This window comes from Taudactylus pleione, unplaced genomic scaffold (assembly GCF_031769625.1).
Source record: "Taudactylus pleione unplaced genomic scaffold, aTauple2 ptg000130l, whole genome shotgun sequence".
In the NCBI taxonomy this organism is placed as follows: domain Eukaryota; kingdom Metazoa; phylum Chordata; class Amphibia; order Anura; family Myobatrachidae; genus Taudactylus; species Taudactylus pleione.
In genome coordinates, this window is record NW_028284532.1 from 5,240,323 (window position 1) to 5,265,974 (window position 25,652).

The 25,652-nt window shown below is 44.6% G+C and overlaps 1 protein-coding gene across 3 annotated transcripts in view; it reads right to left on the reverse strand.

The window, feature by feature from the left end:
* The window catches only part of BAZ2A (bromodomain adjacent to zinc finger domain 2A), a 145,523-nt gene that overhangs the window by 89,390 nt on the left and 30,481 nt on the right, over positions 1–25,652 (reverse strand). Inside the window, exon 1 of one of the 3 annotated variants that reach the window (XM_088473114.1) lies at positions 2,758–2,925. The exons of 1 other annotated variant lie outside the window; for it this stretch is intronic. The gene's annotated coding sequence lies outside the window, so the exon portion shown is untranslated. Of the gene's footprint in view, positions 1–2,757; positions 2,926–25,652 lie in introns of those variants that run through there. One more of the 3 variants, XM_088473113.1, reaches the window with a different exon arrangement.

Below are 25,652 nucleotides of genomic sequence, written 5' to 3' on the forward strand. Positions count from 1 at the left end.
ATGAAACTTGTCCAGACTCTGCTAGCACTACTACACCTAAAAGACAGAAATTGCTTTAAATTCTCCTAAATGTCTCTGCTGCATTTGACATTGTTGAACACACACTTCACATACAAAAACATCATTTTACTTATCAAGTCACTCAGTCTTCATTTTTCTGGATCCACTTCCTCTATCTGTTAGGGTACCACTAGACTTAAGCTGAGTACACACCTCAGGGATGTGCCGACAACGCAACACATCAATAATTCACACTGCCATACACACTGCACGATCCACCGTACGACGACACAATATAACATTAAAGGCTTAATGCAACAAGATAACGCCATCCGTTACATCGTCCATCTGATGTGAACCTGCTTCTTACCCTCCAAAAACAGGTCTACCATCTCTCTACACCAGTGTTTACCAAGTCTGATTACCATGCACTCCTGAAAGCTCTTGTTTTCAGTATTTCTTTAATCGTGTTTTAGTCTACTTGGCTGGGTCAGTAATTATCCTAGCTGTAGGGAGTGTGCGAGGACTAGATTGAGATAACACTGCTCTACACAGTTCATGTAAACTTACATTTATTCTACTTCTATACGCAATCAACTTAAAAACTGACCCCTAAATAAACACTGCTATTAGGCAGACCAGTATTTATTAACAGTTATATAGCACACATATATTCCTCAGTGCTTTATAGTGACTATTTGCCCATTCACATTAGTAGGCATTAAGGTGGCGATTCAATTGTTTATTGCTAAAGTAACCAGGAGCTATTCAATTGCTGTGGGCGACCAGCTCTGAGGCACCGTTTATCGCAGATTTCTGATGGCACCCTCCTGAGGTGCGAGCAGAAAGCAGTGTAAAGTATGGCTTTGGGGCTGGTAGGGAAAAGTCTAAAGTGCCCGGGAGCGATACACAATTGAATAGCCCCCTAAGTGTCACTCAACTGCATATATAAAGCTCCTACTTCCCTACACACTGGAAGTCTTGTATTGTTAATGTATATGTCCCTCCAATTGTAAAGCTACGCAGAGTATGCTGGCGCTATATAAACAAATATTAGTACAAATAATACAGGCCATGCCGTGGCGCAACTTGGTAGAGCAGTGCATCTTTTCGTACAACTTTTTCCCTTCAAATGCATTTCTCATGTAGCTATAACTGCAGTCGCACACAGAATATAGGCATCCCGCATATCATTTTAATCAGCAGACGCAGGTAGTGCATCCTATTTGCATCGCTTTGTGAATAATACCGCTTTTATACCTAAATTCCGGGTCTGACCTGGAGATTAGAACAGGGTTCCAAACCGGATCAGACCCGGAATTTAGCCGGCGCCGACCCAGGATATTCCAGAGCCGGTGCCGTTCACACAGGAGCCGGGTGTGCAATGACCCGGCTCTTCCGGCGTGGAAGTGGGCGCTTGGAGATGACGTCATCTCCAAGCACCGGCATGCGGCGCACTCCATGTCATCGTGACCCGGATCACGCCGTTTACACTACAGGGTTTCACAGGTCATTCCCGTGTTAAACCATGCAAGTTATCTGGGTTGGATTGCCGGGTCACTCGACCCGGGAATCCAACCCCGTCTCCTTTTACACCAAGGAGCTACCCGGGTTAACCCTGCAATAACCCGAGTTTTAGCTCTGGTGTAAAAGGGGAATTAGAAACAGTTGAAGGGAAAAAGTCGCATGAAAAGACGCTTTGAGCTACTGAATCACACAGCGCTCAGGCATTATGTGTAACGCGACTTGTAGCACATGGAGGTTAGATATATGGACACATCTGTAGCATTCACTTTAAAACTTATATTGTGTGGTCAGGGTACCAATATGCAATAACCTCATATAGAAAACTTCAAAGTCCCTATATATTGTAAGCAGGGCCCTCTTACCTCTTTGTCTCTCTATAGCACCCAGTCTAGTATTATACGGTGTTTATTCCCACTTTTAAATGCTGTACAGCATGCTGGGTGCTATAAAAATATTAATAAATAAGTTAAACTACACAAAATGTTGAGGAACTATACCACAGTGTGCAGATAACTAACTACAGCTTTGTATAACAAAAGAAAACGTCACATAAATTGAAATGCAACACCCAGCTTTCATTTGCTTCTCAGGCTTTATGTGATTAGACATATTAGAGAGAGAAAAGCTATAAAGTCATAAAATGGAGATCTGCATTATCAGAGGAGAGGGGCAGGATCTCTGTATGGGGAGAACTCACTGGATACAATACACAGCCCAATGTAAGCAAAGATCCATAAACAAAATACAAATAAGGGCACAACTTTTTGTTTTATAAAGTGTTAAAATAAAGAATCTACCTAAACAAACAAAAAAAAGAAGAAAAAAATAGGTTTATAATAATAATAAACGCTGCTGAGTGGACAAGTGTGTTGCTGCCATATTAATGAGCGTGTGATTCGGTTTAATAACAGGGAGGCCATTATTATATCTCAGCACGGGCCTTTAATCTGCTGTGAGATGGGAGATCAACATACACAAATGTATTATTATTATTGTTGTTATGACTGGGCACATATAGCAGCCTCTCCTAGGTGTACCACATATGTCAGTATGCGGGACAGCACGTAACGGGTAGTGTGCCAGGCATACATGACTGCGATCATGGGCACATAAAGAAGTTGATGAAGTGCCCACATAAGAGAGCAGATCTTAGCAGTGCCTCCGGATGGTCAGTCACAGGGCCTACAGTACCCGCCTCTCCTCTACTGTCTCACGGCTCCTGGTACTCACCTGCACCCGGCCGGCGAGGAGGGGGAAGTCCTGCTGGTCGCGGCCTACTCTCACATGGTGTCCCCGGCCTGGCCTGCGAGCCTGGGGGAGGTAGCGGGGCGAGACCGCGGCTGCGGAGGTTGGGATGAATGTGGGTGATGAGAGCGAGGCAGGAAGTGCTGGAGAAGGCCGCCAGGTCCTAGAGGCAGCTACTCTTCTGTAGTAACTTCTTCCCCACTGCACTTGTACTGTACTGTCCCGGACACAGGTCCCAGCTACCTTCTGTCATCATTCGCTGCCGACAGACGTGTCCCTGGAAGAATTAGGATTTTTTTTTTGACCATCACCTGATAATTGTTTATCTATATGTGTTTTTGCAGTAGCCTTTGCTATGTGACTGCACAGAAGCAACAGGTGTATCTGTACATGTTACCTAGGGGGTCTATTTATTATGATTCCTTTGAGAGAAAAAAATATATTTTCTATTGCTGCAATGAGAGATAGAAAGTTTTCTTTACCACTGTAGGGTCTATTCGGCGACAACAGTGTTGATATTCGCCTATATATTTTCATCCTACATTGACACAATTTTTTCATATTTCTCCAGACTTTTCCCCGCTACTTATCAATAATCCTCTCAGGAATAGCGGTTGCATTAACATGCTGCCACTGCTAAGACCTGTCTTAGGTTATCCGCGAAGACTGTCTTGCACTGCGCATGCCCCACATCTGCGCAGCATATATATATATTTATATGTACATTATATATTTATCCCTTCCTGGCGCTTGTCTGCCATAAATTCATACTGCTCTCTCTCCCACACAATCCTCCATCTCCTAGGTGGAGTTTACACAGAAGTGCGGGAGTGAGCAATATGAATTTAAGGCAGACAAGCAGCAGGAAGGGCTGTATATATGGTGCACATAAAAGGGTATACGCTATATACAGGGCTCTCTCCCACAGCGTCGAGCACGAGGAGCTGTCAGATTCAACTAAGTACAATGTTTTGTGTGTGTGTCTTTATGTGTAAGGGGCACTACTACTGTGGGCATTGTATAGGGGCACTACTACTGTGGGCTTTGTATAAGGGGTCACTACTACTGTGGGCATTGCATAGGGGCAATACTACTGTGGTTGTGTGTAAGGGGCACTACTGTGGTAATTATGTGTATTAGGGGCACTACTACCATGGATGGGCATTGTGTTTAAGGAGCACTACTACTGTGGGCATTATATGTATAAGGGACAGTACTACTGTGGGCATTATATGTATAAGGGGCAGTACTGTGGGCATTGTGTATAAGGGACACTAGTGTGGGTATTGTGGGAATGGGATTGAAATGCCGGCGGCTGTTTAACCCTGACAGCGGATGCCCGACAGGATGAAGATCCCGACAGGGGCAGGTAAGTACCCTAATCTCCCCTGACCCCCCCTAACCCTCCCATAGTGGTGCCTAACCCTAACCTCCCCCTTAGTGCCTAACCCTAACCTACCCCCGAGGATGCCTAACCCTAACCTCCCCTTACCGATTCCTAAACCTAACACTCCCGGGGGTGCCTAACTAAAATTCCCATCCCCCCCCAACGTAACCCTAAACCTACTAGACTCCCTAATACTAACCCTTCCCCCCCCCCCGAGACCAATGCTAAGGGTGCCCCGGACTTACCTTTGTTACGGATGTCGTCTTCAGTGTCGGGATTATGATAGGCGTCGGTATTTCGACGCCTATCATAAATCCCAAGCCGGCATTCCGCTGTCGGGATTCAAGGCCGCCGGTCACATGACTACATCCCGTATCGTGTATAAGGGTCCCTACTGTGTGTTGTAACGTGAATAATGTCAATAAGATTGTGCTACTGTGTGGCATCATTTGTACTGGGGAACTATTCTGAGACAACGCCCCTTTATAAAAATAAGGGAGGGAGGTCACATATTTATAGTGTGCAGGGCAGCGCCGAACACCCTAGCACCAGCCCTGACTTATACATATATATATATATATATATATATATACATACATACATAGCATACATACATGAGGGCTGATTGAAAAGTAATTAGACTGATCTTTTTATTCAGAATCGGATGACTCCACAGGATCTCAACATTTTTATTTTTCAAAGTAGCGTCCTTCACTTTCAATAAATTTTTTGCAGCGTTTCAACAATGATTCAAAGACGTGCAGTAGGCTGTTTTGTGACATCACTTTTAGTATTGCAGCTGTGGCATTTTTTACTTCATCATCTCCTGAGAACTTCTTTCCATGTAGTTGTTTGTTCAGGGTTGAGAATGCCCAGAAATCACAGGGCGCTAAGTCTGGGCTATAGGGAGGGTGTTCCAGTGCTGTCCCATTAATTTCAGTCAGTGCTGTCAATGCAACAGCAGCAACATGTGGTCGGCATTGTCTTGGAGCAAAAACCACTGTTTCTTCAGCAAATGTGGTCTTTTCTTCTTAATGGCTCCACGCAAATGGGTTTTCAGGACGTTTGCATAATAGTCACCATTAATTGTCTGTCCACGGGGACCTCAGTGCTGTAGGATCATACTGTGCGCATCAAAGAACAGCAGAAGCATGAGTTTATACGACAAAGGAATCGCAACATTTTTTGGGCGGAGACGAATTCGCGACTAGACTGTTGTTTGGATTCCGGATCATAATGACGAATCCACAATTCGTCACACGTCACAATTAATGTCAGGAAATCTGGTGACCTCGCCAACATTCGAATGGTGTTCTTGCACGATTCAACTCATCGTCGCACCTGCTCTTCTTTGAGATTTCTGGATACCCACTGGGTACACACGGGATGCATTTTCAGTTCCTTTGTCACAATATGCTGAACCCGTTTGAATGAGATGCCAAGTGAAGCCGAAAGTTTGCGCAAAGGTAACCTGTCATTGCAACATCTCTGCAACTTTGGCAACATCATGGGACAAAGGGTGAGTATTGGAACTTTTTTGCAGGTACGTCCATGGATACTTTACGTTGACAAAGGGACGTGAACATCGGGCAGCAGGTAAGTATGTGAGAGTGTGGTAGGTGTGCAATAAACTTCTACTTTCTACGATGTGAGAGTGATGTATTTTTGTAACTATTTATTTTACAGTTGAGATACAGGTGCCGCATGTCAGCTAGCACTTGTAGTTCCACAAGTGCCAAATGGCAGGCATGCTGGCACCTGTAGTTCCATGGTAAAATACAATAGCCACACTTTATTTGGCCCCCCATTACCACTGTACCCACCGCTCCAGGGGTGCGGGGAAGAGTCCCGAGCTTCAGACCAAACCTGGGGTTAAAGGAGAGGGGGGACTCCTTTTTTCGGGGGTCCCCACATCCCCTGAGATCCCCGGCCTGGCCTGACCGGCTTGGGCTGAGAATGCTTTGGCCACGAAACCCCGGTGAAAGGGTCTCCAGGCTGTGTGGCATTACAGCCCAGTTGATTTGGGTCCGGAGCTGGTTTTAAATATAGGGAGAACCCTACGCAATTTTTTTCCCCTATGTTGGTCAATTTGATTTAACAATTCCAAACACTTTTTGGTTGCAATCTGTGATCTGCGAAGCCCATACATTGCAGATATTTATACACAATCGATTGCAGAATTGCCACAATCGATTGCTGATGTATGGGGGCCTTTAGTCCAGGATGATTACTCCCAGCTGGGAAGCCTCTGTGAACATGCAGCACTCAGCTGCTCGTAGTGATAATTACCAGAGACTGGTCTTGTTTGCTCACACAGGATTGGCTCTGACTTCTGTTATAGGGCAGCCAACCCATTCCTGCCTTGCTAGAGATAGTTTCTTGTGAAAGTCGTTGTCAGGACTCTGACTATTTCTATACATAAAGATAAACTACATTTGCCAAAGTTTCACTGCGGTCGTTGGAGGATCTTTCCTGGCTGCTGGCGTTCATCACATGCAGAATACAGAGAGTTAAAGTGATCTTCTGTTTCAGAAGCGTCGTCAGGTTGCTGGATTCGTTGATTGCTTACTCTTCCAAACCTGATTCTGTCTGGGTTACGTTTTGAACTTCCTATGGGTCCCTGACCTCTGGTATGAAGTCGGTTCCTAAACTCTGCCTCATTGTCTGTGCAACGTTACATTTAGGTCTTTCTTGGATTCCTGCCAGATCCTCGCTGTGCCTGGTGTATGCTGTGGACCTTTCTACATTTGTGCTCGTATCCTGGTTCAAGTTCTGCTACAGGTTATCAGCCACACTGCTGGGCTCGGCGCTGCCATTGTCTGTTCCACTGTTATTCTACTCAAGTACTGCCACTTGTTCTCCGCTGCACTAATGGCTTAACGTTACTACTATTGACTCAAACGACCATTGGGGTCATCTCTAACGAACAGTTGTCAACTGCACCGTTACAGTCAAAGCCATATTGGAACCCCGTTACATCTCAGGGCTCAACCCTGTTCCGGACCTTCATCCCATCTCAGGGCTCAACCCTGTTCTGGACCTTCATCCCATCTCAGGGTTCAACCCTTTTCCGGATCTTCATTCCGTCTCAGGGCTCAACCCTGTTCCGGATTTCATCACGTCTCAGGGCTCAACCCCGTTCCGGATTTCATCACGTCTCAGGGCTCAACCCTGTTCCGGATCTCATCACGTCTCAGGGCTCAACACTGTTCCGGATCTCATCACGTCTCAGGGCTCAACCCCGTTACGGATTTCATCACGTCTCAGGGCTCAACCCCGTTATAGATTTCATCACGTCTCAGGGCTCAAACCTGTTCCGGACCTCTGTCACGTTTCAGGGCTCAACCCTGTCCCAGACCTCCATTTCGACATTGAGGCCCAGGTCTTGTGTCGGATTCGGGGTATTACCCCCACACCTGTTCATTGTGACTACGAACTTTGTTCTCACAGAGTTTCACCCCTGTATCTGTTATGAACTTTGTGTCGCTAGGATTTTATGTTTGAACTTTGCCATATAGTTCTGTCCTTGAATAAATTCTATTTACTTTTATCATTTTGTGCCAATGCCATTTCATGAGGTCATTCCTTAAACCACGTCAGTTTGTACTGTCTACCAAGCCTGACTCTTCTCAGGAGTCTCAAGCATCTGTAGCTGTGACACTCGTGCTATCCGGTCCCTGTTCCTGAATCTGCTATTTGGTATTCCTGGTTCCTGTCCTGGCTTTACCTTGCTTTACCTGTACCTGTTCCAAGTATACCTGAAACATTCATTGTGCTGCAAATCCACTCTGCAAGCCATTTGTGTTGTGTACTGTTGCTATTCCATCCTGCAATACAGTATATGCACATATCTCTTGCTGCTATTATACTCTGAAAAACACATGTTGGTTAATATATATCTATTTAATTCTGCATTTTATGTTAAGCTGCAGCTGCATGTGTATCTGAATATACACAAACAGAGGTAATATATTCTTGTGCCAAGTTTGTCCAGACAATGATGCTTATGTTCTCTGGTCCTGAATGTTCTTCCACATGTAAGTGTCTCTTTAATTGGACCAATAATGCTCAGCAGCAACAAGATAAAAAAGAAAACAGGACAGAACAATTTGTATTAGTAAAAATATCCGATCATATAATTAAATTTTAATAGTAGGTACAAATGGAGAACCAGGAGAATATATAGAGGCACCAGTGTTCTTTATATGTAGAAAAAGGCACCGTACTACAACTCCCAGTGTTCACACACAGGAATAGGATGGTGATGCTCGATGCTCACATTTATGCTTACATAAAAAAGTGTGGTAATCCTCCTATAAAGGTATCTTTACCTTGTGTAAGTGAATCACCATATACCCCTGGAAACAAAGTGTCGTACCATATAATAATGGATATATATATATATGCTCACACTGTGTCTTAAAGTGCCTACACACTATGACATTTTTTACATGATTCTGCTGATTTCGGAACGACAAACCGTGTAAAATATGTCCAAATCATGAGTGTCCTCTCATGATCACGATTCCAATGCGTGTACCCGCTGGTCGTACATCGCCTCTCCAGGTCTTGCCTGCTGCAGGCAAGATTTGGCAATCTCGGACACAATGTGGTGCGCATCGTACGTGTGTTTGTACTCACGCACGATCTATCGTCCATTCCGTCACTTGACTGATATACCCCTGTACACGCCCAGTCTCCATTTTGTGCAGCCACGTGACTTCAAGGAAGACGGATGCGATTGATTCAGCACACCTGATCGCTCCACCTGCTATCATTTGGTGAGTATTTGATACTAGAGCAGCAATGTATATGCAGACCCTGTCCACCAATGAATATGCCTGACCCACTGTCCACCAATGTGACCCACCGACTGACCACCTATGTATATAATGCATTACCCACTGACCACCTATGTGTATAATGCATCGCCCACCCACCCACTGACCACCTGTGTGTATAATGCATCACCCACTGACCACCTATGTGTATAATGCATCGCCCACCCACCCACTGACCACCTGTGTGTATAATGTGTCTATATATTATATATTGAAATCATATTTGGAACAGAATAAAATAAATGACTGAATTTTTTAAACTTATTGTAAAATGCAATCTGGATTAAAAATAAATAAAATACCATAAGAACAAAACCAAACCAAAAACAACTTTTAAAAATGTAAAACCATACACATTACTAAACAGCCAAACATATCAACATTAAAAACACTTTAAACTTAACCAAACTATTAAAAATGATGAGAACATTGTATGCATCCATATTTTTATTAAAAAAAATGTTGCCACCAGCAATGTCTTTGGATTAGGAATGTGAGTTTATCACCGGTTTCCTGGAGCGTTTGGAGGCAAAGGAGTGTCTATGGAGAGTTAGCTGTCGCAACTATTCCAATAAGTCCAAAAACGATTGGACTTAGAGGAATTGGTGGAATACAGCCGACAATACTGTACTGATGCATCTGTGAAATGGGTGCGCACCAAAATCCAAAATCTCCGTACAGTGTTTTTCAAAGAACTAAAGAAGGTGGAGGAGTCAAAACGTTCTGGAGCTTCCGCTGATGATGTGTATCGGCCCTCCCTTTGGTACTATCCTCTAATGTCATTTATCATGGAGCAAGAACCACATCGTCAGTCTCTTGTCCTTATGGCCGAGCAAGAGCGAGAAGAGGAGGCAGATGAAGGTCACAGTGGACCATCCCAGGCAGGTTTGGTAAGTAGAGACACAGTGCATACACACCATGTTATTTTTTATTTTTTTTGTTTAAAACACTTGTTTAATGTTCCACAAATGTCCACTTAATTGACAATTATCTTAGACAGTCCTCCTGCCATGTCACTGCACCGGCCCATTAAAATACGCCATATATTCCTCCCTCCCCTGTTTGGCCCATGCAGTCCCTGTGGTTTGAATTGATGGTGCTGCCACTGATGTTAACTTTGCAATCTCCTCCATATGGTCTGGGTCTTCTGGCATAGCTGTGCCTGATGCCCTTTGTTGGGTTGTTTTGTGCCATAAAAAGTTATGCAGAACACAGCACGCCAACATGACCCATTCTATCTTGTCTACACGCAGGTTTATGCTGGTGTGGAAAATGCGGAACCGGTTACTGAGAATTCCAAACGCATTTTCCACAATCTGGCGTGCCCGAGAAAGCCGATAATTGTAGATGCGCTTTTCTCTCGTCAAGGACCTTTAAGCATATGGCTTCATCACATTTTCATGCAAAAAAAACGAAGTTTAGGCCGTGCTTCGTCTCCACTGATGGCAAGTTGAGGTTTTTGAAGGCGAGTCTCTGGTAGAATGCCGTCTGAACGACCCACCATTCCAAGCACGGCCATTCTTGCCAACATCCACAAAGACAAACTCATAATTTGCATTCACCACCGCCAATAGAACGATGCTGAAGTACCCCTTGTAGTTATAATAGTATGATCTGCTGTTGGCAGGTGGGGTGATGCGGATATGTTTCCCATCGATGGCTCCCCCACAGTTAGGAAAATTCCAACGCCGTTCAAAGTCTTCAGCGATGGTTTTCCACTCGTCAACGGTATTAGAAAAACAAAAAAAATATTTGTTAAAACATGAACATTATTTTTTTATCTTTTCTTTCAATATAGACTCCAACACAAGAACTGTAATTGGCGTCTACGCCTGATTTAAGCATCATTGCTGACAGTGAGGGGGATGTGCTGATATCCCCATGCCCACCACCAACCACACCACACCAGCAAAAGAGAAAGCATCATGGGAAAAAAACGCAAACCGGGGAGCCAGCAGACATATTTTTAGAGCTGACAAAAGAGCTTTTAAAAAGGCCCCCAGACCACCTAGATCACTTCACTACTCATATAAACAGCACCATGTGGAAAATGAGTGCTGAAACACAAACCGAATTCCAGTATCTGGTCTATGAGTTGCTCATCAGGGCACTGCGTAAAAATTTGTATCCAGCTACCTATATTGGTGACCCTGTGTCCTGCCCACCTGCCCCAACTGCCTCTATGATGCCTCCATCCCAGTTGCAGCCTACTCCCCCACCCACTTACCCTCCCACCGCAAGCCAGGCTATATATAGTGCTCTATTAGATGCTGAGGAGGATATTCCAGGGTTTTATGAAATCTAAACTTTTGTTGTTGTTGCCTGCAGTATCCCCAAATGTTCTCACTCCCAATACCTCCCCTGTGGTATACGGTGGTGATGACGCTGATTGGACACAGTCAATACAAACAGGACAGATTGTTGGAAGCCAAGGCCACAATCTGTTCTTGCGCCATGTGTGTATTGGCCTATTCAATCCGGCATCTGACCCACCATATACCATAGAACAGGCTAGGTATTGGGACTGATAAAATTTGGTGATAAGGCAGTTTTATATTATAAAGGCATATAGGTTATTTAAAATACAAAATTGCAAAGTTATTTATTCCATGTTTGGAATGCAAATGTTTATACTGCTGTCATATAGACAGTTTTATCACTCGCAGCCATATTGGCAAAAGAATTAACACTGAACCTGTTTATACAGTACTTTTCTACATTTCCAAAAAAAACAAACAAAAAGAAACAAATGTGTAGTGATTTTTTTTTCCTTACCTTACAAAACTGGTACTGCAGCACTTTCACAATAGCCTTGCAGGTCTCCTGAATGATAACGCCCAAAGCCTAAGGGGATATGAGGGCCCCAAACTTCAGGTCTTCCAGTGACCTTTCTGTAGCCAGGTACCTCAGGGTAGCCACCAGAGTCTCCTCAGCAGGGATAGCCCTCTGCAGCTTAGTATCCTGATTCTGGATATTGGGGGTTACCAGATGCAGCAACTCCTGGAAGGTGGCGTCATCCATGCGCTGGAAGTTGCGATAGTCATCCGGATTGTTCTCCCGAATCTCCATCAGCAGGGACATGTGAGAGCGAGTATCCCAGCAGCCACTTCTTAGTCTAGCATGCTCTCCTCCTTTGCTGGGCTCTCTCCTTCACCACCTTAGCCCCAGCATAGGCTAGCAAAACTCTATACCGATAGGGATCCATCAGCACAGAATACAGGATAGAATGCAGCAAAAACACACTTTGTTGAGCCAGGCACAACAAAACACAGCACAATAGCAATGTACAGCGTTCAGCAGGTATACACCAAGCCTCACTAGTCACAGAGCAGAAGTGCACAGACATAAAATGGTGCCTGCTTTATATACCCCCCTACTTAAGCCCGCCCATTATTTAAATTTAGTTGAAATCTAGCAAATCGTGATGTTTTTGGTAAGCTAACGTGTACAATCTCACGATTTGGACATCGGACACTATGCATGATAGATCGTGAGATCATGGGTCAATTTGGACAGTTTTTACACCAAATCGTGCCCACGACTGCCAGGGAGAGTTCAAAGGAAATCGGACACGATATCACATCATGAGCACATTGCATAGTGTGTACGCACCTTTACATGAACTCGTATGCTTGTACTCTTATAAAGGTTTCTTTGGGACCTCTCCAAAAATCCAGTCACAGGAAAACCATGTAAACAAACATATGACAACTCCTCATGGTGCAGATTTTCCAAAAAAAACAGCTCTGCAGTGTTGTTCCAGCTAGCGGTGAGGTGCGCTCGTGCTGTTACCACACATCACTCCCAGATGATGCAGAGGTCAACCTGCACTGCACATCGCATCCAGATGGCTTTGAGGTCTGTCCACGCTGTCAGTGTGGACTGGATTATTATATGGTACAACACTTTGTTTCCAGGGGTATATGGTGATTCACTTACACAAGTTAAAGATACCTTTATAGGAGGATTACCACACTTTTTTATGTACAGTAAATATAAATGTGAGCATCACCATCCTATTTCTGTGTGTGAACACTTGGAGTGGTAGTCCGGTACCTTTTTCTACATATAAAAAACACTGGTGCCCTCTATATATTCTCCTGGATCTCCATTTGTACATGCAATTAAAATTTAAATACATGATTGTATATTTTTACTGATACAAATTGTTCTGTCCTCAGGGGCGTATCTATAATGGGTGCAGGATGCACACCCTGCACCCATAGAATTACTTACCTCTCTGGAGTCCCACGTCGGCACGGGGGTCCAGCACTGTAAAAACGACTGAAAAATGGCACCGCCACCATTTTCCCATCGTTTGCGCATGCGAAGTACAGGGAAAATGGCCGCCGCTCTATAGACTAGGCGCACTCTAGTGCCCAGAGTCTATAACTCCGGCGGTGGCCGCGCACAGCTCAGTGCGCTTCCGGCTGCTGGACAGAGAGGAGGGGGCTCGTGTCGGAGACTGCACACGGGCCCCCTCCTCTCTAGAAATGCCCGTCTGTCCTGTTTTCTTTTTTATATTGTTGCTGCTGAGCATTATTGGTCCAATTAAAGAGACACTTACATGTGGAAGAACATTCAGGACCAGAGAACATAAGCATAATTGTGTGGACAAAATTGGCGCAAGGATATATTACCTCTGTTTGTGTATATTTAATGTTGTTGCAAGTTGAGGTGACTTGTTTAGAGTTTTTTACGTGCTGACAATTTGTTAGCGCCTGGAGTGAATCTACCTTTATTTAATTATGCATATGTATCTGAGTTTATTGCTATACCATCTTGCAATATATCTGATGTTTGTGATTGCCACTATTTTATGTAGCTGTATTTATTTGCTATTGTATTCTGTTATTGTCCACAGTGCATGCTGCTCTGCGGTAATTACCCTATGATATTATTACTTACTATTGTTCATATTCATGCTACCTATTAGTGTGCATTCTATTTTGCTTGTATTCACTGCTGCAGGCTGCTCCGTAGTTAATAGCTACTCCAGTTTTACCTTGCACACTCCCACTGGTTGTATAAGCCCCTACTGTCCGGAGGTTAAGATGTAGCGGCATCCTAAGTACCGGTGAGTGTGTCATACTCTATGGCAGTGATGGCAAACCTTTTAGAGACCGAGTGCACAAACTTCAACCCAAAACCCACTTATTTACTGCAAAGTGCCAACATGGCAATTTAACCTTAATACTGAGGTTTTCCCCATAGTTATGCCCCCAGTTCATGTTCTACAATATAGTTATGCCCCAAATCATATTATGCCCCAAATCATATAACGCCCCATAGTTGTGCCCCCAGTTCATGGGCTGCAATATAGTTATGCCCCAAATCATATAATGCCCCATAGTTGTGCCCCCAGTTCATGTTCTGCAATAGTTATGCCCCAAATCATATAATGCCCCACAGTTGTGCCCCCAGTTCATGTTCTACAATTTAGTTATAATATATTATAACCCATAGACATCTATACAGCCCCATCCCTAGTTAACACACACACACCCCGCTCATCACGCCACAGCCCCCACACCGTACATCCGACCCACGCTCACCAATTTGAATTGAATGAAAAAAAAATGCTGTGGCCTCAGGCCCCGTGGCACCCATAACCCGAGACCACCAACCTGATCCGGAGACAGATGTCACCTGTGCTGCTTCCCTCAGCCTGTGCTGTGTAGAGTGCTGGCTGGATGCCTTTAGGCGCGCAGAGGGGAGCAGCCCGGCCCCACGCTGTGCTGTGGTGATGGCTCGTGCCCACAGAGGTCTCTGAGTGCCTTTTCTGGCAGGTGTGCCATAGGTTCGCCACCACTGCTCTATGGGCGGTTGACATAGGGGGAAGCCATCCCTAGAGTGACTCTACGGGACTTATCAGGGCCGGTGCAAGGTGTCTGGGCGCCCTAGGCAACATTTCATCCACCGCCCCTGCTCCCTCCAATACTATGCCATACTATGCCACACATTAGTGATGACAATTTATAATATGCCACACAGTAGTGTCCCAAATTCATAATATACTATATATAAATACCCAAACTAATATGCCACACAGCAGAGCCCGAAAACTAGCCTGTGCTTCATAACACTGCCCCAAGTCATAATATGCCACATATTTGTGCCCCCATACATAATATGCCACACAGCTGTGCCACAAATTCATTATATGCTACACATCAATGCCTCAATACATAATATGCCACACAACTGTGCACAAAATGTATTTTATGCCACATAGCCATGAATTATGCAATACAATGCCCCTAATACATATGCCACACGTGCCCCAAATTCTTTATATGCCATATAGTTGTGCCCGCAATACAGTATGCCACACATCCATGCCCCCTTATATATTTACGCCACACATCTGTGCCCCATTATTTCGGCACCCATTACCTCCCCCCCAAATGCACACACACATACCTAACCCTTCCAACACTCATTAAACCTACACTCACGCATACACTTACCCTGTCAGCACTCAATAAATCCCCCCACACACACACACTAATGCACTCATTAGCATACACACACCTGCATCAGCCTTGGTCATCAGTAGACCCAGCAGGTACTGAAAGAGACATCTTTTTTTTTGTGGACTCTGCTGCACCCTTATGTGACTGACGCCCCTAGGCAGCTGCCTAAAGCTGCCTAATGGTAACACGGACCCTGGGACTTCTACAAATACAGGAAAGATTCATTACAGAGACCTGCGCATGTGCAGCTCTTCCTCAGCGAGATCGTTCGCAGTTCCGCCAAGCCGCAGCATAATTGACCCAGGAAACTTTCACACTATAGAGCCACCCAAAGCCACATAGCTGGACAAAAAATATACTATACCACCACGTTATAGTACTGGGCATTACTGCTACCATCCGCCAGTATATTAGTCACTACCACACATGGCACACTACAAGGCCCAGCTACACCATGAACTCCAGGCTGCCTTTATATATAAAATCTGCATACTGCTGTTACACCTGTCATATCCCTGTGTCATTTGCCACACTTGTTGTTCTACCTGATACAATATATGTAAGAACTGGTTAAGGTGTATCATGTGTGTACTAACCACCACCAGCACCAACAACTGCAATACATACATAACACCACAAGCATCTTGGTCAAGCACATTATACCCTGGTTTAACTATTGTCTGGAGGACTACTGCTCCCAGCACAATCTGCTTGTGCATTATAGTGACAGTCTACTCTGCTATCAGGTCTTACCCAGCCTGCTTTCACCCTGATACTCTACTAATGTTTGTGTGTGATGGCTGTATTTATGTGTGATGATTAGATAGTCCCAAATCAATAGATGGTTGATGCTTGCTTTTTATCCAGACCCTGCCTCTATCAGTGTTTTATCTTTCACAGCAATTGTGGAGCACAATTTTTCAGATATTGGCCCTGATTCAGAGCCGGACGCTCTGACCAGAGCGCTCGCTCTGAATCAGGGCCCACCTCCATTAATATGGAGCGTCCTCCTGGACGCTCATATAGCTGTGGGTCACCACCCACAGCATATACAAGCGTGCAAAATGATGGTCGCGATGGTCTTGACCATCGCGACCATCGGAACTGCGAGTAAAAGCCTGCGGTTGGGTTTTTCAACCGCAAGGCCAGGAGTGATTTTGGCTCTATCAGAGCCAAAATCACTCCCACTGACATCACTAGTGATGTCAGTGGGGCCGGCTTCAGACGGTAGGCGTTCCCTTGGGAACGCCTCCGTCTGGCAGCCACCCCCCCGGCACGCCCACCAAAGGGGGCGTGCTGTCAGTCACCATCGACAGCACGCCCCCTTTGATGAGACACTCCGAGCGAAGGAAAGTCCTTCGCTCGTCGGGTCTCGCGCATGCGCACGACGGAGCTCTCTCCATCGTGCGCATGCGCAGTGGGGACCATCGACCCACTTGCGAGCTGACAGCCGCTCGCGAGTGGGTCTGAATGACCCCCATAGTACCATAGATACTGCTTCAGCCCAAAAAGACTTATTTGGACCAGCATCTTTTACAATAGATCAAGCTCTCTCCACTGTAGTGCAATCTTCAATTGATGTTCAATCCCATGCATCTTTAGGAAGGTTTCAACATCTTTGTTTTTATATTCTTCTCCATTGACAGACCTTAAGGACTTTCAATTTGTTACTAGTTTTAGTTTCTACTGATCTCTCTCTTGTAGTGTGCAATTTTACTCATTACTTCATTCTTTGCTGTAATGAAATAAACATGTGTCACTCTAGTAAAGTCATCAATCAATGCTATGTACAGCCATGACCAAAAGTTTTGAGAATGACACAAGTATTGATTTTCACAATGTTTGCTGCTTCAGTGTTTTAGAACTTTTTGTCAGATGTTACTATGGTATACTGAAGTAAAATTACAAGCATTTCATAAGTGTAAAAGCTTTTATTGACAATTACATTAAGTTTATGCAAAGAGTAAATATTTACAGTGCCCTTCTTTTTCAAGACCTCTGCAATTCGCCCTGGCATGCTGTCAGTCAACTTCTAGGCAACATACTGACTGATGGCCGCCCATTCTTGCCTAATCAATGCTTGGAGCTTTATCAGAATTTGTAGGTTTTTGTTTGTCCACCCTCCACTTGAGGACTGACCACAAGTTCTCAATTGGATTAAGGTCTGGGAAGTTTCCTGGCCATGGACCCAAAATTTTTATGTTTTGTTCCCCGAGCCACTTAGTTATCACTTTTGCCTTATGGCAAGGTGCTCCATCATGTTAGAAAAGGCATTGTTCGTCACCAAACTGTTCTTGGATGGTTGGGAGAAGTTGATCTTGGAGGATGTTTTGGTACCATTCTTTATTCATGGCTGTGTTCTTAGGCAAAATTGTGAGTGAGCCCACTCCCTTAGCTGAGAAGCAACCCCACACATGAATGGTCTTGGGACACTTATGAAGAACAGGAAGTACTTTACGCGCTCACCCTTGGTGAATGGTGTACGTCTAGTGTATAAATTCCAGTCCCTATGTACAACAAACACTGTCTAGGTATACACCAAGAGAAGCAGAATTATGTTCAATTATGTATTTGTGTAATATACATTTTATTTATGATGACATAGTAAAAGATTAAACATAATTATGCTTCTCTTGGTGTATACCTAGACAGTGTTTGTTGTACATAGGGACTGGAATTTATTCACTAGATATACACCATTCACCAAGGGTGAGCGCGGCAAAGTACTTCCTGTTCTTTATATAATTATCACGAGAGGAAAGGCAAACTCTCTTTCTTTACCAGCAGCACTCCCAAACAACTAGAGTTTTATGATACAAGTCCAGTGCGCAGGTATCCAATATATTACTATTTGACACTTATGAAATGCTTGTAATTTTACTTCAGTATACCATAGTAACATCTGACAAAAAGGTCTAAAAACACTGAAGCAGCAAACTTTGTAAAAGCCAATACTTGTGTCATTCTCAGAACTCTTGGCCATGGCTGTAGTATCTGTTTCCACTTATCAATTTTACCTCCATCGGTTTACACACATTTGTATGCACCAAGGGGTGCCTCAGCTCTGGTTGTTGATTTTGGGAAGGTGCAATGGGTTTGCTTGCCTAGCTCTCACACATTGGTCTTTCTGTGTTACTCATGGATATTCCTGTCACCATCCCATCACAAAGTTTCTGGACGCTGTCCTATCCAAGATGCCCATGTCATCTGTGTCAGAGTTCCCTAGATTATGAGACAGAAATCATCATTGCATAACACTCCTCTGCTCCTGGTAGTGGAGTCAGTTCTTTCAGGGAAACCGAGTACCCGCAAAATGTATTCTCTTTGTGGAGAATGGGGGGCCGGGCTAAGTCAAGACTCAGAAGACACAAATATAATCATAAACATTAAGACATAGAGAAAAATTAGAGAACTAACTACAGAAATATGAGTCAAAACATCAACAATTAGTTACAAGCCATCAGTAAATATATGAATCAAAAATCCAAATACCTTCAGACCTGACAAACTGAACTGGTCTAGAGAAGGTTGGTCCAAACAATAGGTACTGTACATAAAGTACATAGGTGGAACCTGTGTGGAGGAACCCAACAATAATCCACATGTGAGACAGGGGAACAAACAATGAGTTATAGTGGTGAAAAAAATGTCCTTAAGTGGAATACCACAGATATAAGCCCTGGGCCAGGTCTGACGGGGTAGGGGGATCTAGACTTTTTGCCATTTCAATGTTAAAACAGGAGAGCCCACCTTCACGGTGGAAGACAAAGGTCAGAATGCTGCCAGAATGTCTTCTATTATGACATCTCTTGGTGGTTAACCTGTGTGTCTGGTTTAAGTATAGGTGCCCTATATGCCCGAGCAAAATGGACCATTTCAGTGGCTAGATCGGGAACCAGCTGAAGGAAAATGTAGTCTATATAAGCAGGGAAAGAACCAGTCATGACCGATGTTGTTGCTTCTGTTACGGTTTTCAAAAGCCTCCAAATGACCCTTGGAGGATTTTAATTCAGATATTAGTCTTGAGATCTACGTCTCTACAGAAGCTTCATGACTGCAGACTCCATCTAATTTCTGCTTAAGTGCATCCATGCAAGATCACCACTAACTCAGTTTTAACTTCTGCAAGGACTGCTCTTATTTCAGATTGGATTGGTTTTTTTTGACGATATGTCATTAGCTGAAAGTAAGGAGTCTGACAGTGAAGTAGTCATCCAGGTTATAGGCCCGGGGGTGACTAGTGTTAGGGATACTGGACCTGTGAGTCCACTAAAAGAACTGTATTGCTGTTTGGCAGATGCTGTGTAGCAGCCTGTAACATTTTGCCTGTGAACACTGCACTGTCCTGTATACCTGCCTGTGGTAAGAAAATAAACATCTGTTGGATTTATGATTCTTGACACATTTGGTGCCGGAACAGGGACCTTGCTGGATACTACTATGCAGGAAGAGCCCGGATACAGTGACCGGATACATTCACAGCGGCAGTGAGACACATTGCAGGATGCTACCTGCTGCGCATCGGCTTGGTGAGTCTGAGTCGCATTACTAGCAGCTAGGTAGGTGAGTGCGGCAGGCCAGCCATAAAATGGCAGTTGGTCACAGTGATAATCTGTCCATGTGTATATGCAAATTGTACACAATATAAAACTGCTTAATTTCTGTGTATGGGGCTGGGAGCCCAGGGAATATACTGTAGTGCAGTTTTAAGGGAAGCCAGCTGATATAGATTGCTGGGAATCTGGCTTGCAAGAGAGAGTTCATTAAGCTTGCTATATTTATCCACAAAGTGGAAAAGCAGTGTAATATGGAGGAGCTTTTGAAAAGTTTTGCTCTACTATCTGCAGGGCAGCAAGCTCTTGCAGCAAAGCAAGCACAGGTGCAAGGACAGCAAACTTTGATTCAGGGTCAATAAACTCAAATTTAGTTATTACATGCAGAGTTAACTGAAATGAGGAAAGGTGGGCATGAGCGAGAAGTGTTACAGAAGCTTGTCCCCATCTGATGACATTGAAGCATTTCTATGCACTTTTGAGCATACTGCTGCATGTTTAAAATGGCCTGAGGAGTGGGCTGCCAGACTTGCTCCCTGTCTCACAGGGGAACCTCAGAGAGCATATGTTGATTTAAACATGACTGAGGCAAGCTCCTATCCGTGCCTCAAAAAAACCATACTCAGCAGGGTTGGAGTGACTGGCCCTAGCAAATCTCAGGAGTTTCAGGAATGGTGGCTGAACTCATCTGAGCCTCTAAGGGTCCAGCTGTCCAAATTAGAGAGGCTGAGTAAGGCATGGTTGCAGCCGGATAAAAAGTGTGCTCAGCAAATAGTAGAGGTGGCGGCTTTGGACCATGCTGTGCGAGCACTAGACCATGTGGTGCAACAGTGGGCTGATCCTCAAACGTTTGAGGAGTTAGCGGTGGTGATTGAACGGTACTTGACTCTTGGGAAGTTGAATAAAGCCAAGCAGATTCCAGCCAGTACCCAAGCCTAGAACCCAGGTCTCAGTTGTTAAAGCCAACAACCCACCTCTAGCTGTGTGTTTTGACTGCGGCGAACCCAGTCATTTGCGCCCAAAACAGGGAGAACTGATGGACTGCAGTGCTAGGAAAACAACTCAAACAGTGGTCAGCATGGCTGCTGGAAGCACTTCTCAGGCACAAACCACCTTGTTTTGTTTGATGGTGCAAGTGGAAGGCTGGGAGGTCTGGGCCTTAGTGGATACTGGCAGCGAATTAACCACCATCTCTGCCAACCTGGTTCCACCTGGGGCTGATCAGGTGCTACCCCCGGTAAAGATTATATGTGTACATGGGGATGTAGAAGAATGCTCCCGAGTGCACCTCCCGATAGTGATAAAAGGGCGATCTCTGAAGGTGGTAGCCGCAGTGGCCGCCAGACCACCCTACCCATTGATCCTAGACTGGGATTCTCCATTATTACAAGAGGTGGTTACTTGGCATGATGACAGCAGACGGTCCACGTCCGAGGTGTCCCAAGAGCCAAGCTCTGTTGTGTCCAAAAGTTTGGTGGCTGTAACACCCTCCTTGGCCAATGAGCAGCAGGAGAGGAGTGAGACCGAGGCACAGTGGGGCCACATTGGCAAGGAAATGTCTTTGCAGGACTTTGGCCAAGACCCACAGAATGATGGGAACTTGATAAATGCATTTCAAAAAATATTGTAGAGATAAATGGTAGGTAATCACGGCTTTACCAGCAGGTGTACCATACTTTGCATTGAAAAATGATTTGTTATATCGTGTAACATATTTTCAGGATAAGAGAGTAGACCGATTGTTGGTTTCCCCGGAAACACAAGCAGTTGGTGTTGAGGGCGGCTCATACACACCTGTCGGGTGTCTAGAAAATATATATGTACACATGTAAAATCCCAAGAAAATGGATAGATGTGTACAAGAACACTGGCGCACCCACCCTCGTATAAATATGACTATATGAGGAAAAGATAGCACTAACACTCTAGTGTATACAGTAACCAATGTAAATGGGTTTAAGTAGCAGTAATGGAAATAAATAGGTGTTGGTAAAAGTAATCCACATTTATTTTGTTGCTTAAGAAATGGAGTCACAGTGCAATTACGATGTTACCACAGTTGACCGATCTTTCCAACCGGGAGACAAGGAACTAGTGCTTGTGCCTACTACTGAAAGCAAATTGTATGCTCAATGGCGAGGCCTTTATGAGATCATAGAGGCGGTGAGACCAGTAAACTACAGGGTAAGACAGGAGGGTAGAAGGAAGGAAGCACAAATTTATCATGTAAATCTATTAAAACCTTAAAAAGAAAGTGCCAGTCAGCTCTGTTTAGTGGCAAAGAAAACCCCAGACTGTCAGGTACCCATGGAGGTCACCCTTAGCCAAAAACAGGAAGTGGTGAGCTTAGTAGCAAGAAACCCAAGATGTATTCTTCGCTATTCCGGGAAAGACCCAAATCATACAGCATGATATTGTTACTCCTTCCTGTGGTGATAATAAAGCAGAGACCCTATCGCATACCCGAGGCAAAACGGGCAGCGGTAAAACGAGAGGTGGAGGAGATGCTGCACTTAGGGGTCATAGTGGAGTCAAACAGTGAATGGAATAACCCCACTGAGCTAGTGCCTAAGCCTTCGGGGTTTTTAAGATTCTGTAATGACTTTCGCAAGTTAAATAAAGTTTCTCAGTTTGACTCCTACCCTATGCCCCGGGTTGACGAGCAGGTGGAGAATCTAGCAAAGAGACAGTATCTCACCACTCTCGATTTGACAAAAGGATATTGGAAGATTCCTTTGACTGAAGCTACTAAAGCAAAATCGGCCTTCTCTACCCCAGAGAGTTTGTTCCAGTACAAAATGCTGCCTTTAGATTTGCATGGAGCGCTAGCAACTTTCCAGAGGGCTATGAATAAGTTACTTCGGTCTCACAGGGAGTATGCAGCTGCATATTTAGTCAACATAATCATCTTTAGCTCTGACTGGGAGCCACACCTTCCAAGGGTAGGGACAGTGTTACAGTCTTTACGGGCACATGGGTTTACTGCTAACCCTGGGAAATGTGCCATTGGAATGGTGGAGGTGAAATACTTGGGATATATCGTAGGCAGAGGGCAGGTTAAACCTCAGGTCAATAAGGTGGAAGCAGTCCTCACGTGGCCTAAACCCAAATGTAAATCACAACTCAGAATATTCCTTGGTCTGGTGGGTTATTACCGCAGATTCATATGGGATTTTGCCACCAGCGCGGTTCAACTGATTGAGTGCCTTAAGAAAGAATCTCCAAATCAGATAATGTCTAGTAAAGCAGAGGCTGCTTGGCAAGATTTAAGAGCATTGTGTGTAGAGCCTGTTTTGCAAGCTCCTGACTAAGATGCAGTTTGTGGGACTTCCGGTGGGCGGACCAAGCGCTATGGTGCTACATCAAAACGCACCATAGCGTTACCGGAAGGACTTATTGGACATCCTGAATCCACTCTAAAGTTCCCGGGATACAGTGGGTAAGAGAGGCTCACGCCCTGGCCCCCCGCACTGCACTAGCACCGAAGCACAGCAGCACAGATATAGCGGCGCTGCCCGTGGCCGCCATCTTGGATCGCGGCTGGGCACATTCCTACCTCCCCCTGCCTACAGCAACACCAGTCTGGGTACTTACCAACCCTGAGAAGCCAGCAGGACACCCGGCCATCGCCTCGGAGCTGACTCCTCGTGGCACAGCTCCCTCCTTGCTCCACACACTCCACGGCCTCCATCTTGAAACCTGGTCAGGCTGACACACCCGGCGCTTGCCTCCCTCCACGATCTCCCCTCCTTACTGCCCACTTGGTAACATGGTACAGCCACTTCTTTACACCCAGAGCTCGCTGGGTCCATATCCAGGGATTAAGGACTGTAACCAAAATCCACAACTCAGGCTCTGATTTATAGATCCTGCATCACTTATAACAGATACCCGGAGCTCCCTCTAGTGGCTATTGACCCAAATGCACACTACATTGCTATACCTTGGAAAAGTTTGTGGCCAGACCACAATGTGTGCCCAAAGGTCAATCAGCTAAAGGGAAAGACAAAACTACACCCTCAGCTTCATCACCTATTTCTCCTAATTCGCCTCCCACTGATAACATCCTGGATGGAGTTTCTAACTCGACTCAATTTAGCACCGCTTTGGTAGCTAAAGCTCAGGAAATATCCGAGCTCCTCTCTCCCCTGCTAGACAAAAAATTGGCTGGCCTCAAAGAAGCTATAGAATCCGCAGTCTCACAACTTAAAGAACATGGCCAACGTTTCACAGAGGCAGAACAACGCATCTCCAATGTTGAAGACGAGCTAACAGAGGCACAAAATTTAATCCGCACACAGGAATCAGCTATCTTCGCTATGCAGGAGAAACTAGAAGACTTAGAGAACAGAAACCGCCGCAACAATTTAAGGCTAATAGGCCTGCCGGAATCTGTAAAACAAAAAGATCTCATGGACTTCGTCTCTAAGTGGTTACCCTCTGAACTCAACTACTCCATCCCCTCCAGCACTCTCATCATAGAACGAGTTCACCGTATTGGCCCTGACCGCGCCTCTGAGCAGAGACGACCTCGACCCGTCATAATGAAAATGCTGAACTACTTGTATAAGACTCGCATTCTCGATTCCTATCGCAAGTCAATATTCCTTGTCTACCAGGGACACAAATTGTTGTTGTTCCAAGATTTCTTATATCAAGTAGCAATGAGAAGAAAATAATTCTCCACCATCTGCAAAGCATTATTTGACCTGGGTCTGAGATTTGCATTAAAGTACCCTGCGAAGCTGAAAGTCCTATATAACGGCAAACAGCACTATTTTGATTCTCCAATATCTGCAAAGATTTTCCTAGACTCTTTAGCTGACAATACTATCCCCCGAACTGATGACGCGGATTAGGAAGCTACATCCTGTTGCTCATATCCATCTTCTAACATAAATATGGAGAGTCTGATATTGGAAGTATATATTTCTTGTCTGTTCTCAAGTTTGTTATTATTCTTGATAATTGCTGGACACCAACGGCAGAATTTTCAGGATAACCCCTGGTTCATTATTTTTCTCCTTCCCTTTTCCCCATCCACCCCTCCTCCTCTTCTCCACCCCTTTTTCGATGTTCTCCTATTTCCTTTCTTCAATTTTCGATACTTTTATATCTCAATGGGTTTAAATAGGCCTGATGGTCCTTATTTTTTGGTTCTTAAAATGTTTAAAAATTGTAAGGGTGCACTATGTTTGTTGTTTTCCATATATTACAGCAGGTCATGTTTTTGTTATGTATATCTACACGGTAGCACTTTCAATGTTTTACTGCAGATGCTCTCTGCGCGCTGGGATTGAGAACATCACGGTCTCTCTAGGTTGGATTACTCCTTTGATTCACAGGACAGGTATAGGATAATATAGTATGTCTCACTCTATTACTGACGCCACCAAGACACAGAAAAATATAAAATTCTTAACACCCCAATTAAATGGCGTAAAATCCCAACACCCCAATTAAATGGCGTAAAATCTTACAATAACTAAAAACATGTAAACCTGACATAGGAGTACTACAGGAAACTCATTGGAAACAGGGTGACCCCAATACTCTTACAGATTCTTGGATAAAGGATTATACAGCTGCATCCTTCACATCCAAGAAAAGAGGGGTGTTAGTG